General features: G+C 46.9%; 1 long non-coding RNA gene across 1 annotated transcript in view; it reads left to right on the top strand.

Annotated features, from left to right (window-relative positions):
- The first annotated feature begins 1,636 nt into the window (after positions 1-1,636).
- The window catches only part of LOC120957331 (uncharacterized), a 37,391-nt gene continuing 23,454 nt past the window's right edge, over positions 1,637-15,573 (top strand). Inside the window, exon 1 of the long non-coding RNA XR_005751925.2 lies at positions 1,637-4,177. This is a non-coding gene — a long non-coding RNA (uncharacterized LOC120957331). The remainder of the gene's footprint in view (positions 4,178-15,573) is intronic.

Raw genomic sequence — 15,573 nt, 5'->3', positions numbered from 1 at the left:
CCTTTGTGCTGTGCTTGAACTTCTTGAAAAGATATATCGGAAAATTCCATTAAAATTGTGTTTGAGCTTATGAACACAAAGCTATAGCAATAAAGGTGACAACAATCTTGCAAAAAAGTGGCAAATTACTGAAAATAGTCGCCGAGCGAAGGATAATAAAATATGAGTACAATTAACGAATTAATGCATTAATCCAAAAATCTTCCTCCGTTTTGTTGCGTTTGTTCCTCCGATCAAAGAAAACAAAAAAAAGCATTTCCGAACCATTCGAGAGTTCGCTGCAATCCTGTGTGTGTGTGTGTGTGGGTGCAAAGCGGTGGAGGAGCATTCCGGAAGAGTCAACATGCAAAAAGCTACGCCCGCAGTAGTGCATCGGGCACGAAAGAGATAGAAACCCGTTAGCTTCTCTTTTCAAACCCGAAGGTGTGTTGCATGTTTGTGTGTGTGTGTGTGTCTGTGTGAGAGTGAGTGCAGTTTTGCCCCGTCCAAGCAACCCCAAAGACCCATGCCCTCCATCGCAACCCCTTAAAACCGACACCAGAGAGAGAGAGAGAGAGAGAAAGCGACGGGGACAGCGAGATAACCCGAACTGCATCGAACAAACACACGCACACACACACGCAAACGGGCGAAAGACTGCACAATCGAGCAAACAGCCCGGCACAACTTCTACCTCCATTGCAACCGATCTTTGTGTGTGTATGTGTGTGTGTCTGAGCACACAAACGGGAACTTGATAAGACCGTCGCCGACAATGGTGCCACAGAAATGGGAAAATTTGCATTCTAACGACCGCAAACACACACACACACAGTCGCACGCATCAACGGGGGGGTTGCAAAAGGGAGTGTCGACAAGGAAGGGGGAGGAAGTGGCCATGGCTTGTGACGCGTACAAAACGTACGAGATCTTGACCAGCCTTGATGTGCGGCGCGTTGCACACAAATTCCCTTTCCCCTCCCTCCGCTCCAATTCCACAAACGGGACCATTAAAGGGGGGAGGGTTGAAGCAAGCGAAAGGGGTAGCCTGGACTTGTGCAACGGGTTGCACAAAGAGGAGAGAGAAGGAGAGAGAGCGAGAGAGCGATAGTGCAACTGCAACGGCACCAATACACTCTCGCGCGCGCTGGGACCGCTGGGCGACGAGCTGCAGCGCATGTCATCCGGAAATCGGATGCACGGTCCCCTCCCTTCATTCCTCCTGTGATCGGGAAGGGGTGGGGGGGGGTTAGGGGGGGGGGGGTTCATATTCTGCTTCCCATTCGCCCGAAAGAGAGAGAGAGAGAGAGAGAGAGATGGGAAAGAATGATTGAAAGGAAGGAGAGAGTGAGATCGCCAACAAAGGGACAGCACGAAGCGCACAACACAATGCAACTTGCAATTGCATCGGTGTGCACACCAACGAATGCGCGAGTTTGTGCAGCACATCGTGTCCGAACAGTCACACACACACACAAGCACACACAAAAACGGGTTAAAAAGAGATAGGAAGCTCAGCGCAAGTGCGTGCGATGCAAAAAAGTGCATTTCAAACGCAAAACGCACACACACATGCACCATAAAAAACGTCCCGTAAAAACGGTTGGCCAAGCCGATGCAAAAAAGGGCAAATAAAGGGAGTGGCGGGGGGGGGGGGGGGAGAAGACCCCCCGCTCATTGCCTTGTTCCCACACAAAACATGCACACTCCAGCCCCTGTTTTGGTGCACTTTTCGTTGCGATATGTGTATGTGTGTGGTAGTATTGGTGCAATAAGAATCAGCAATCGATCGTGCCCGGATTGGCAATGGGTAGGGGGACCGATGAGAAGGAGGCATCCCGCCAGGGAATGTGTGTGTGTGTGTGTGTTTGAGTGCGTTTGACCAGGCCAGACACAAACCGCTGTGCAAAAAAGGGGGACAAAACGACGGACCGACCGACCGACCGAACGATGGACAACAAGCGGGGGCCCCTCAAACAAGCGATTCAAAAAAAAAAAAAAACAGGGAACGGACACACCAACCAACACACACACACACACACGAGCATGCAGGTTCGCGGGTGCGACTCGCCGTCGCTTGCTGCGGTGCAGTTTGCGTTTCCCGGGGTAAAAGTCGCAACCGCACCATCGCACGGGCAATACACACAGCAGGCGCTGCGCTCGTCGTCTTTTGCGGGCGCTCGTCGTCATCGTCGTCGTCGTCGTGGTCGTGTGTCATCGCCAAAAGCCGTAGTTCGTTCGCCGTAGTCGCGCGTCCCGTGGTCGTCGTCGCGGTCGTCGTCGTGCGTGCGTGCGTGTGCGGGTCACAGCGAGAGAAGAAAACGTCATCGTCGGCGCGAATCTGAGCCCAGCGCGTTAGCGGCGCGCGCGTTCACGACCGTTCCCTTTTTTTTTTGTTAGTTCTATCGTGGTTCACTGTGTTTTTCTTTTTGTACCCTTTAACCTTCCCTTCCCTTTTGCTCGCGCTACCGTTGGACCACATCACATCTTCACTCCGAGCCGAGGGGGTTTTTGCATTTGTTTTCGTTGCGTTGCATTCTGCACATTGCCATTTTTAGTGGATGGTGTAGGAAGAACACACCCGCGGGAGGACACATCCCCCCCCTTTTTCGTGACACGGCTCAAAAGGGAGTCGCGCCGGCCTCCATTACGCCCGTCCCATTCCGACAATTCCATCAATTGACATTCCTTCTCCGGTGTTGTGCGTGCGTGTCTGTGTGTTCCCTCATTAGTGCTTCGGGAGGGAATTCTTGCTCTGGTTTGCTCTAAAAAAACCCGTGTAACTCTTGGTGCGTTAGAGTTGTGTTTTTGTTTGCGGTTTGTGTGTGTGATGTGTATAGCCTTACCTCGAAAGAAGACACGAAGGATCTTCTTTTTTTGCCGCGCCCGGGAGACCTTTGACAATCCCATTCGCGAGCTATTTTTCACTCCATTTCTCTCCCCCTTTCGCGCGTACGGATTCCATCCCCTCGGAGGATCGTTCTGGTACTGTCAAACTGTCATCAAAGCCCCAGTAAGAGCTGTCAAAGCGCGCAAGGGGGAAGAAGCAGGGCCTACTACTACTGCGTGTGATCGCTTTTCGAGGTGACGAGTGACAGATTACACTCAATCACATCCACTGCAAGAATCTGCTGCCTTGGCTGCTTGGGCACAGCAAATGAGCCTTTTACCCCTTTCTGGATGGTTGCTGCTGGTTGCTAAATTTAGTGGAATTTTGAAAGTAAGCTAACTCTTCTGGTTCCCCTGTTTTTCTTTGATTGTGTGTAGTGTGTGTGTCTCTCTCTCTCGGTACGTTAGATTCCAGCCATGGTTTTCTGCCAATTTTAGCCGTTGTGCCGTTTTTGTTTCTACTTGCCCCGAAAATAGCTGTTGGACGATTTGGTTCTTTTTTCTTGAATTAAAGCGTTTTGTCAAATAGTTCTAACACACATGGCAAATTACAATCTTACCCTGCCTCTCTCACTCTGGATGTCCTCCTTCCCCTACACCCCCCCCCCCCCGCTTTCCAATGTCCAATGTTGGGTGTCCTGTTCGGAAAGAAATTACCGGGAATTTCTGGAACGCGCCAGTATCGTCCCTTGCCGTCGGGCCGTCGTCATGTTTTTTTTTACGTTCTCTTCCTGCTCCAAGTGCTGCTGTCTGTGTGTATGTGTGTGTATGTGTGTGTGAGTGTGTGTTCGTGTGCAAATCGCAAGTGAGACATACAAGGGAATGTATTTTATTTTTATTTTTTTGTTTTTTTTTTTATTTCGGCTTCTTTGGTGTTCGGTGTTTGGAGTAGGCTAAGGAGCATTAAAAATATCGAATTTCGCCGAGTTTTTTTCCCCATTCCTTCTAAAACGGTTAGTTTCCTTAGTGACAGTTGCTGCTCCACAAAACAGGCCGTGCCAAAAATGCGACCAAGCGACACAAATATCGGCAAGCGTTTTTTTTGTTTGGTTCGTTTTGAGTGGGTTTTGCTGAAGTTTGTTTAAGTTTGCTCCATTATTATATAAAAAATATGTAAAAACATAAGCTTTGCAAACATTAACCAATTATGTGCATTTAAAAAAAACTAATCATTTGATGTGTGTGTGCGTGTGTGTGTGAAAAACTGTTCCTCAAAATGGCAAAGAAAGATGGTGCCAAACTCCCACCGTGTTTTGGCTTTGGCAAATTAAGCTCGACGCGTATGCCGTCGGAAGGAGTAGAGACAAAGGTAAGCCGCCTTTTTTACTGGTTTTATGCCGTACCTCTAATTATACCATCATTTGTTTGATTGAACCCCCTTTCCATCTTCGATTGATTTCACCTTTCTCCTGCACGCCGTTGTGATCTTTCCTGTCCGCACGAGATAGGAAGCCATTTTTCCCATCATCGTCTCTCTCTCTCTCTCTCTCTCCCTGCATTGTATAACGGGATTTGAACACAGACAAATGGCGAATGTCCCATCCCGAAAAAAAGCAGAGCTTTCTCCGTTTGGCTGCTAACCACGGGATTTGTGTGTTCCTTTTCTCTCCTTTTACTTCCACACTGTTGTACCACACTCCATTCCTACTAACGCTCCCTCCCCCAACGAAACACTTTCTTCAAATTTATCCTCTTTTCTTTCCTTCGTTTCTTTCTTTCCGTATCTCCCTCCCCCCTCTACGCGTTAGTTTTCATGTTTTGCTTTCCACCACTTCTCGGGCAGATCTCCACCAAACAGCCACAGCCCGTTATCTGTATCTTTCTCTTTGCTCCTTTCTCTTACAAGACGAATGGGGTGGGTGAGGGGGGCTGGGCATGTTTTAGGCGGCTTTTGATTTACTATCCGCCATTTCACTTTTTTTTTCCCCAACCTTCCGTTCGAGCTGATTCACGCAGATTGCATGCTTTTGCAGTTTCCGTTTTTCGCTTCTTCCGTTTCGGGCCGGTTGTTTGTTTTTTTTTGCTTGCCTATCTAGACGCCATTTTTAGTTGAATTGATTGTATTAAATTTGTTAATGAAAACTACATTGTGATTGTGGGATATAAAATAACACTTTTAATCTGACTTGCAATAGAGCTGGCAAACGGGTTAGCAAACTTTCTTAATAACCCATTGCTTACATTGCTCTTGCTAAAGCTTCCGTTAAGCCGGGAATAACTTTTCCGCCCCTTCCGGTGGCACTTTACGCCGTTGCGCCGGAAGCGAGTGACTAATCCGTTTTCCATTTAACAAGTTTCCGCAAACGATTTCCACCGGCAGGATTAAGCTAGTTTTTTTTTTTTTAGTTTTCACTGGAACTTTCTCAAGATTGTTTTCAGTTGAATCGACTCAGTTTTGCAAAGCTGCGCTAAAACTTTTGACTGGAACGTTTTGTAATTGGACAGAAAACACATTTGAAATGAAGAAAAATTGTGCTTCTTACAGGGGTTTCCGGGGATTCTCATAGTAGTGGGACACTTCCTAGGCTCTTTCCCATTGGAAGTGAATTTCATACGTTGGAAATTGAACTCTATGGCAACCTTTTTGGACAAGCTGCTCGGAAATTCCTATTGGTTGTGTCCAACAAGAGTGCTAGTGAGTCCAATTCCCATTACATTAAGCTCATTTCACGTAAGAAAGTGTTTATAAAGTGTCCCACAGCTATGAGAACTCCTGGAACAGCCTGTAAGTAAAGTTCGGTCAGTTAGGTATACGCAGTTGCGCCAGTTTGGATTGTTGTGGCTAGGAAAAACTAAAAGCTAAAATAAACTGTTTCTCAATACATTAGTAACCGAAGAGCGGGGTCTTGGTTTGTGCCGGAAAGAGCTTTAAATCAACAAATCAACAACAAAAGTAGGAAATTGTTATTTTTTTTCCTCTTACCGTTTTACCTCATTCGGTTCTCACCAGCACCATCCGCAACAACTGCAACCTTTGCGCTTTGCTGGGGGAGTGTTGATTGCAACAATCGCAACCAGTTTGTTCTTTCTTTTTTATAAACTATTTCGCTAAATAGCAACAAAACAAGTGTACTCCGTTCCCTTTGCGCTCTTTTCTTTTGCGCAATAAATTCTGGCCAGCGCCGTACATCATTCAGGTAGGAAGCGAAACGGTATTTTTTGTTGTGCCCACGGGCCCACAACACCCACCACAAGTCGCCACCAATAACCGGGCCAGCTAACGGGAAAAAACGGTGCATCGAATGACGGAAAATTCGCTGATTCGCGCGTTGCTAGATAATGCTTTGGAGTTGGAGGCAGACGTACGGTGGAGTGCGGCAATTAAAAGTCGCTTCCAAACGGTATCGAGTTTCGGCGGGCGAAGAAAAGAGGGCGATGTTATGTGTGCAAACATTGCTCTGTTAGGAAATGCCACCGTTCCTTCTTCTTTTTTGTTCTTTCTAGCAGACCAAATTAACAGCAATAAGCAGCTAGCCGCTTGCCGTACCACAATTGCTACCATTTGCTATTTTGCATATTAGTTTTGATAATTTATTAAGACATTTGCGCCCGCCTCGAACCAGCATAATATTAATCGCAAGCGCTCTGCTGCGGGTATTTATGCTGGCCGCCCGCCAGTAATTAATTAAATCAGCCCAACTTGAACGCCATTTGCAAACGCGAAAGCCAAACAACTCCTCATATGGCGTCCTGCAATCCAGGCGGACACGCGCGGACACATAATTCCAGCTAATAATGCTCTAATAAACGTTATCAATTGGCCTTGTTTATGCAAAAAGCTGTCTCAGTATGGCATGATTGCTCCATTGCAAACCCACACACACACACACTCACAGAAAAGCGCTTCCACACCACATTAACCGGCATTGGCGATCGATTAGTGTGCCCTTTGATTTGATCGTCATTGACAAGGTTCGCCGTCTAGCAGAGTCGCTTCCCTTCACTCAGCGAGATCCTCTAAGTGACTGTGCGTAAGGTAACACGTTGAGCCAAGGATTCAAATTACTATCTTTCACAACGCAACCGATCGATCGAGCAGCGGTTTAATCTACTGCGAAAAATAAGTACACGTTTTAGTGGCACTAAACGGGAGCATATAGTTAAGGTTTCTTGCGGGCTCGCTAAGGTACATCTCAAGGGCCCTGGAGCGGGGAGAGCCTTTTCCCCTTTTGCGAAGGCTCCAACATCGACAGCGACCGGTTTGACTAGTACTGTTTTGCACATGTGAGAGTATAGTTACCTTGGTCGGCGCGCCAAACCACCACCAAAGCGACTCTCCTTTCTAATCGAATCAACCGGATATCAATCGGTGGAACAAGATCTTCTTCATGGAAGGTTGCCGTTGCGAAGGGGGCTCTCTCCGGTGCTACTTCATTAAACTGTCAACCAATATGGCCACGCGTGATGAGGAGAGGGAGAAAGGGGGAAAGCCGATCGATGGAGTTGTGTGGGGAGTCGCTGTTTGTAGGCTCTGTAATTTACAGCTGAACAAACTAATGTGCGCTTGTACAAGCCACCCAGTCGGTCCATTACAACGAGACGGACAGCAACCGCAACCATTCTCCGTCTGTCACACTAATCTATTTCTAGGCTATTGTGAAGGTTTACATACAGTGTGCTGTGTGAGCGCGAGCGTGTTGCCTAGATTTCGAACCAGAATTAGACGTATCCTCCGGGCCAGTCAGTCATGTTCGCTTCTTCCATTGGAGCGAGCTTCATTTCATTATTTTAGCAGATGCACCAAACCCACTCTACCACTCTGTCCTCGATTGCCCCCAACCAGCCAACCAACGTTCATCGGTGTATCGTCCGGATGCATTAAGCGTTTCGGGCGAGCCGCTTGTGCAAAGAGAGCGAGATAAATGACGTTTAGCCTACGGCTACAATTACTTGTCTTGTTGCACAGCAATCCGACAGCATCCAATGGTTGGCCGCCTACTCGAGGGTTTTAGTTTCAATTTTCGTATTGTAGAAATCATGGAACATTCTTCCCCCCGGGGGTGAAGACTTTCGCAGAGCAAACGTTTACTGGAAATAATGGGAACATTAGACGGGAAAACCGATCATGGATTACATTGTTCTTGAGGCTGCATTTAACGTTGCATTTTAGGTCACTGATTTGGGGGAGGGGGGGTGGGGTATTTATATTTTCATCTTGTCTTTTTAAAAGCTCTTAAAACCATTTCATTTAGCTATTGTGTGCCGTACATTTCCTTCCTTTGTTTGTTTATATTAGACCATATTCGATCAAGCTACGGCTGGCCCGATGGTCTATTCATACGATTGCTGGCTTCTGCAAGGGAGGGCTTAGTTCGATTACCATCCGGACGAGACCGACTCTCAACGCTTTTCGTTGTTCTAGAGCTAGTTCCCTTTCTAGTAAGTTTGACAGAGCCCCCCCCCCCCCCCCCACCCCCAGGTCCTTATGGGATTATTGAGGACAAACGAGAAGAAGAATGTTCATCGAACTTTCCACCATCGTGTGCCCATTTTCTTCCAGAGAAGTACATCAGTTTGAGCATCTGCTTTAACACTATTTATAATGTTATAATCATAGAACTTTTGACAAGTGAAGCCCCACAACTAACGCCGTACTTTGTGTTTCTGACAGAAATAACACGACCATCTCAGTTCTCCAAAAACAGTCGCTTTATAATCCCAATGCTTTCAAACCTACCCTGAAGAGGTTTAACCATTCCCAACTGGCGACTGGCAGTAAGAAATCTCATCTTCTTTCTTGCACTCTTTTTTCGATGGCAACCGTCCGACTGGGTGCCTGTTTTTATGATCATTCGCCAAGGAAGAAGCCCCCGAGAACAAAGGACCCCGCAGCACACACAGCGGAAGACGCTCGTCTTTTCCTAGAGAAGCGATTCCCCGTCTTTTCTCGAAGGTCGGAAGAAACGCGCCCGTTGTGGCGCGTTGCGGTCCGACAAACAAAACAAAGCAAACGACACGAAACGAAAGAAGCAGCAAAAAGGGGGCCGAATAGAAAAAGGGCAAGTTCGCGAGTTTTGGAACGTGGTAGGCGTGGTTTCTTCGCGGGAACCGTGTGCGTGCGTGCGAGCGGCACAGAAGAGAGTAGGCAGGAAAGGGGGCATGTTGTTGATGTTGTGTTTATTCTAGCCGAAATCAAGCGCCTGGTTTTGGTTCGCTCTCGCTCTCCCTGCCACCGCAAGTATGTCATCGCGTTCTGGTTTTTGGGGGAAGTAGAGAGGAGGTCATGGAAGAATAGATCAATATGGCGGAAGTTAAGCGACGAAACCTAGTGGACGGATGACGCATTCGTGTGTGTGTGTGTGTCGGTTTGGGCTAGAAAGAGCTAGAGACCTGCTGGATGATTGATGGATGGACTGTACTCGACCGTCAACCATTGGGAGTCCGGGTGGGATTGGTAATGGCTGAGGTCCATCATTGATGAATGCAGCAATTTTGAAATGGTAGTTTGGAAGACCATGTTGAAGTTTTATTATCACAAAGGAGTGGGAAAAGACATCGATCGATTATACGGAAGTTATTGATGTACGATCAGATGGATTAATACTTGCAGTGAAGAAGTCTTGACAAGTCGCCAATCTTACACATCTTTCATGAAGATATCACTGGAGAAAATCTTTTTCTGGTTGTTTTTGTTTAGGTCCTAAACATCAAGACCATCAAAAGATCTTCCAACACATCTCGATAGTCACCCATAGTTAGCTCCAGTTCCACGTCATCTATTGTGGAAGTGCTAGAGTGCAGAAAATGATTGTACCCTACAGGAGGGTTCCCGTGCAACACACACTCATAGACAAACGCACACCTTCAGCTCTAACGGCGGCGAGGAAGATGAATGATGCAACCGTCTACTAATAGTTCGTAATGCAAATAATAGCGACGACACGATGCATTGTGTAGTGGAAGAGGTTTTGCGGGGTTTGCTGATGGAGGCCATCCATTTCCTCTCCCCACTAACACAAACAAACTCGTGGGTAAGCCATATCTTCTGCCAGCAATCGGCACTATCACTACTACTCCATCTAAATGCACTTGCTGTGTACCGCGGCCGTTGCTGCGAGCTGGTGCATACACACGATGCGCGTTGCGTTTGCTGAAGTTGATGTCATCAGCAACATCCACCTCTCCTTTTCCTCCCTTCTCCAAAACCTTTCCTCGATCTTCTCGATCGTTGTTCGACCGGAGGTTGAAAAGATAGTTGGCTGTAATACAATTATTAGCGAAACATTTAAAGACGCTGCCTGTCAAAATGGGTTTGTTGCTCGCGAACCGCGTCTTTGCTGCTGAGACTAGCGAAAACCCGTCAACCGCGTGAGAGACTCGTATAAATAGAACCATAGGCAACGCATATTATCGAACACACACACACACACACACTAGTTCACTAGGGTGCACTAGTTCTAGTGCAGTTGCCTTCGCTCTAGTGTCAGCAATATTCGAATGCAGCACATATTATTGCAGCACAACACTGCTGTGTAGCAAGGGGCCAACCCAATGTTAGGACCTAATTTTAGAAACGTTCGGGACTGATGACTCAGGACAAAGGAATTGATGTAGTGTGGATGGGTGTTTGCTTGGTTTGGACTTTATTGCTCTGTTGTTGAAAATAGTGTTTCAAAGTGTGTTGCACGGTGAGTAAGTGCGTCTCGCGTATCTTAGCAATTTGCCCCGGCTAGCTAAAACGCGTAATCTAGCTCAGTGCGCTTCGTACACTCCCCGATAAGCCGACACGTGGTCCTATCTTCGCTGGACGCTTACTCTATGTACGTCTAACCAATGTCCTTCCTACCCAACTTTATTGCTGTGCTGTACGCCATTTCGTGGCCGTTGGCCAACTTAAGTGAGGCGCTTTCTAAACTTCGAATTGCTCCACAATCAACTTCCAATCCATTCTGAAGCAATTGGCAGCACTGGATGGAGAGTGAAGGGTGGTGAGCAATTTTATATTATTTTCCAGTAGTGCATGGTGCCCTACCCTCCGAAGGAAGGCAGTAGAGAAGGAGTACATGCATTCGAGACTGTCGCCTGGTTGGCGGGGTTGGCGCCAAACCGTGAACCTGATTAGCCTCCGCCGACACCACCACCCTCCTATGACTTGCTTTCTCTCAGTACCCGCTGACGTTGGCCTTCGGACGACAAGGTCTTACGACAAGGCGCCGCGGCCCCAAGACAGAATGCGGGGCGGTTCGCTTGGCACGGGCACCGAAACAGACAAAGGAAGGACTTCCAAACGCCACCCAAAGAGGCACCACGATCCGGAAACCAAAGGGACGGGATAATGATGGCGGTGTTGCTCTCCCTCTCCCTCTATCTTTTAGTTTAACTCTGAAAACTTTGTTCCACAAACTTGATCGATGCCTCTGGTGTACGTCGTCGTGCGTTTGTTGGGGAGCGCTTTTTTCCCGAAATGATTTCATTTGTGGATTGGACAAAGCGAGAAAGCGCTGGGCTGGGCAGGGCTGAGGAGCACTATCTACGAAACTAACGCCTTTCGGTGGGAGTCCGTTTTGCCGTGTGGCTCCCTAGGAAACGGTTCCAAACAGACCACCCATCCACCATGTTTCGCGCGATCCGTGCGCATGCGCACTGAACGTCGCTGGTGTGTCGTGTGCTTTTGTTTTTTTCTCTGTTTTGGGTGGTATACTTCCCTCTCAAAACCTTTTACAAAGCAAGCGGACCCAAGCGGTAGGGAGCTATGTGGAGCAAGCAGTGTTGCCAGATCGGTTGGAGGTTTTTTTTCTTCTGTTTGTTGGCGTTTGGGGAAGCAAAACGGAACGCCTTTGTCGAGCAGCCCCATCTGGTGGGATCATCCGGTTGGCAGATTCGCTTCAAAAGTTGGGTTCGTACAAACACAAAGCATTAATCGATAGTGGTGGTATCTAGCATGACCTCACGCGAGAACTATAAACAGCTCCAGTGTACGGTGTATGGATTTTCCTAACTTCCTGGTGGGTTCTTCTCCCGGAACTAGGTCACAAGGTACATAAAATGGAAGGATTTGTGGGAATCAGATACTATGATGCTTGGAGCGTAGAAATTCTTTTGTGAGTTTCTAATTGCAAATCCCAACATTTTGAGACTTGTTTTGTTTCTGAGTTTGAAGATCTCAGACAACTGACATTTGATCTAATACTAATCTAATTTTGTTACCTTTTACGGCAACAAAAACACTCACAGTTTGACAGGTGAATTAGAGTTGACAACTAGTGTTGACAACTAGAGCGTGTCTTTCGCTTCACTGCGTTTGCTTGAATTGGGATTTTACTATGCAATGCTACACGTTTGCAAGTCGTATCAATCAATTCTCATTACGACGGAACACGAGAGAACTCGTTGTCCTTCACAGTTAATTTGCCAGTGTTTGTAGAGTAAGGGGGGCACTACCCAACGACGGCCTAGTGTGAATGTTAACGACTCTTACTTAGCTCGCTCGTGGTTCATGTCACAAACAAACGAAAGTAAGATGTTATCCAAATGTTTTTATGTTTCACCCCCGGACGTCATGTTTTTGCCATCTTGTTTGCTAATTTGCCGTTCCGCAAGAAAATGTGTTACGCGTATTTTATTGCTGGTAAAGTTAATGACGCGTCCCCTTGTCCATAGTATGCAAATTAAAGCGTTACAAGCGATTACTTACACTACGCGCAAATTCAATTACAACTCCTCACAATGGGTGAAGTGATCGCGACACAAGAAACATCTCATTCCCTCCAGAGAGGCGTTTCCACATTCGCGGAAGTGTGAAGACACATCACCCAGCCGTACGTAGAGAGGGATAACTGATGACCAAACGTATGCTCTCAATAAATTGGTTAATGTGTGAGATCCTGTAATGTGGACACATTGTTGGGGGAAACCGTTGCATTTGCATTGCTCCAGTGTGTAAGAAATAGACATGGTGAGTAGTATAAGCAGCATACGAAGGGGAGACGATATGCGCTGTTAAATAATCGTTTTACAGTGAGATCGAGGGAGACACAGAGAAGGGCTGCCGGAACATTAATTATAGTTTGTGCGCTTTGTTTTGCCCTCGAGTGTAAGTGAATATGCAAAATAGGTACACGAGACTATCAGTGTGTATGTCTGTTGTTTTTTTTTTGTGTTATTGTTGTGGTGTTGTATGTGTATTGCGTGTGTTCCAGATAGAGGAGTATTCCTCAAACCAGGGGGCAATATACTTCTTCTTCGGCAAACTCACACACAAAGGTGGCTTTATTGAAATTTCTCAGTACTGTGGCGAAGAATTGAACCACTTTTACCACTGCTAAATGTTGGCCAGGGCGGTATTCATGCTAGAAATTCCCTCCCTGTTGATGGTGGCCATATCGTCAAACGGAACGCGAACACCCCATTGCGTACACACCCCGTATGTATGCGCAATTGCACGCTGCCATGCGTTATGCTCGATATGTGGCCCCCCTGGAAAGGTGAAAGGACGATAAACGGGTACGAACAAAACAACATGTTCACCTATGCAAAAGGTGACAGAAACTGCGACGTGCGCTACAACATACAAAACCGGTCACACTGCAGGCGATCAATCGAACAACCAACCAACCAACTCACCACTCGGTGTGCTCCCCAGCACAGCTCCTGTCAGAAGGTGCACCTTTTTTGGATGACGAGTGCGTAAAACTGCAGTTGGAGGTATCCGAGAAGGTTGGTGGGACGCATTTTGTGCGTACGAGAATGCAATAGGTCCTAGCAGAGTTGGTGGAGGGTTCGAGTAGCGTGGTACGATGCGCGGACGACGGTGCTTTCGAATAGGACACTTCAAACATCAAAGTGCAAAATTTCTAAACGCAACTAGGCAGTCGTACATTGCGGTTGAAACTTGAAACCGATCATACGAAATCAGGGCGGGATAGGAGCTATGGATTAAGGGGTTAGTGGTTGATTGTGGCAAATACTGCACGGTTTTATTTGAATGTCTGGTAAAGCTATGAATTAGTCGTTATTGGAAAACGCGAGTAATTCTTCCAACTTTGATTATTTATATTATTGTTTTTAATCATCAATTATTCACAAATGTTGACATTATATTCATTTTGATTGTCATTATTAACTGTCCAAATCAAGGTTTAACCGGTACCATAGGTTAAATCATTCAAGTTCGATTGGATCGTTACATTAACTGTACTAATGGTTGTTTACTAGAGCATTTGCCATCAATCGTTGAGTCAAAAACTCGATCATCTAGCAAGAATTTCCTATTCACTTTATTACAGGCATCTATTTTTGACCCCGCAATTGCTCACTGGGTGTGGGAAGTGCATCGACAGTGCTCTAGCTAGCAAAGGGAAATGAATCACCGTGGACAAATTTATAACCCTTCTGCCTCTAGCGTCATCGCCAATATTTTTAGCTTCATCATCCACTGGAGCTAGCGTGGTGTTGTGCATTTGTGCCCCGCAGCGCATGTACTCTATTGAATCTGTTTAATGCCATTTGTTTTAATTATGGGGCGCCCACTTCAAAACCAAATTATCCCACTTATGCTTATCGAACCAAGCTGCACGGAAAAAAGCGAACAAGCAAATCACTTCCCTTCCATGAAAAAGACATATCAATTGCTGGTGGTGATGTGGCTGATGCTGCCGCTGCTATCGGGGCAAACGGTCTGGGCAATCCTGTTTAACCCGAAATACGAATTTGATAGTGTTTTTCCGATAAACTTTTGCCGAATGGTGGGACAAGGAGGAGGTAAACAACCTCCTGCAGTGTGTGTGCGTGCGTGTCCTGGCCGGAGGGAGGGTGCAATGAACTGACCAAAACATGAGCTTACCCGTCCCGAACGAATCCGATTGCGATCCAATTTTGCAGGCGAGCACGTCGAGTGTCGGAGGTGGTCCTGTTTTTCTCATCGGCGTGCTCCTTCTTCCCCTTTCCGGAGCTGCTGTCTGATCAGGGAAAATGGAATTTTATCTCATCACTATGCAAATTTAATATATTGACCCGAATGTGCTGCACACAGCTGCACAGTCGGTCTGTGGTGGTGTGGGAGATTGCAGGCCTAGAGCTTAGCGCAGTCTATGACACACCGGATCAGGATCCGTTGCAGGAAACGGTGTGTTCCTGTCATGTGCATACTCTTCCACGCGCGCCTGTGTGTGTGAGTGGGTGATGATAGCATGTATGTGTGGTGTTTGTGTATATTTGATGGATGCAACGCAAAGCACCACTCAGCGTAGTGTCGTCGTCTACTACTACGATACGTCAATGGATGACATCCACTACCTGCCAGACATCCATGGTCATGTGGTTTTGCTACTAAGAACTACCGCTGCACGTACTCCATAAGCCCCCTCCTCGTCGGGTTTAGTGTGGAGCTTGTCTAACGATTGAAGATTTATTGATGGCGAAGAAAGGTTGCTTGGTGGAGTTGTCTAGTGTTAATGTTCGCTCGTCTCGAAGATGGAAGTCATTTGTCTTGTCCTGTGCGCAACGGTGTGCAGCATAAGTCAACCAGACTTTGTCGTGGCTGGCGTAGTAGCCAAATGGCACAAACTTTCTTGCCAGCAGGCTGTCCGCACCCTTTCATGCTCTAACATTCACGACTTAACCCCGTTTTCTTCCGGGTGGGGGGTATACACAAAGCACACGCTCCAAAGCAGCTTGCACAGGGGTAAGAACCTCAGGGTGTGGGAAAGGACAAGAATTTAGAAATTATGAACCGCAGTGAAGCAGGTGAAAATTCAATTAGAGACA

The sequence above is a fragment of the Anopheles coluzzii genome, chromosome 3 (genome assembly GCF_943734685.1).
Source record: "Anopheles coluzzii chromosome 3, AcolN3, whole genome shotgun sequence".
Classification (NCBI taxonomy): Eukaryota; Metazoa; Arthropoda; class Insecta; order Diptera; family Culicidae; genus Anopheles; species Anopheles coluzzii.
The sequence above is the reverse complement of the archived record's forward strand: the minus strand, read 5'-3'. Positions and strand labels throughout refer to the sequence as shown.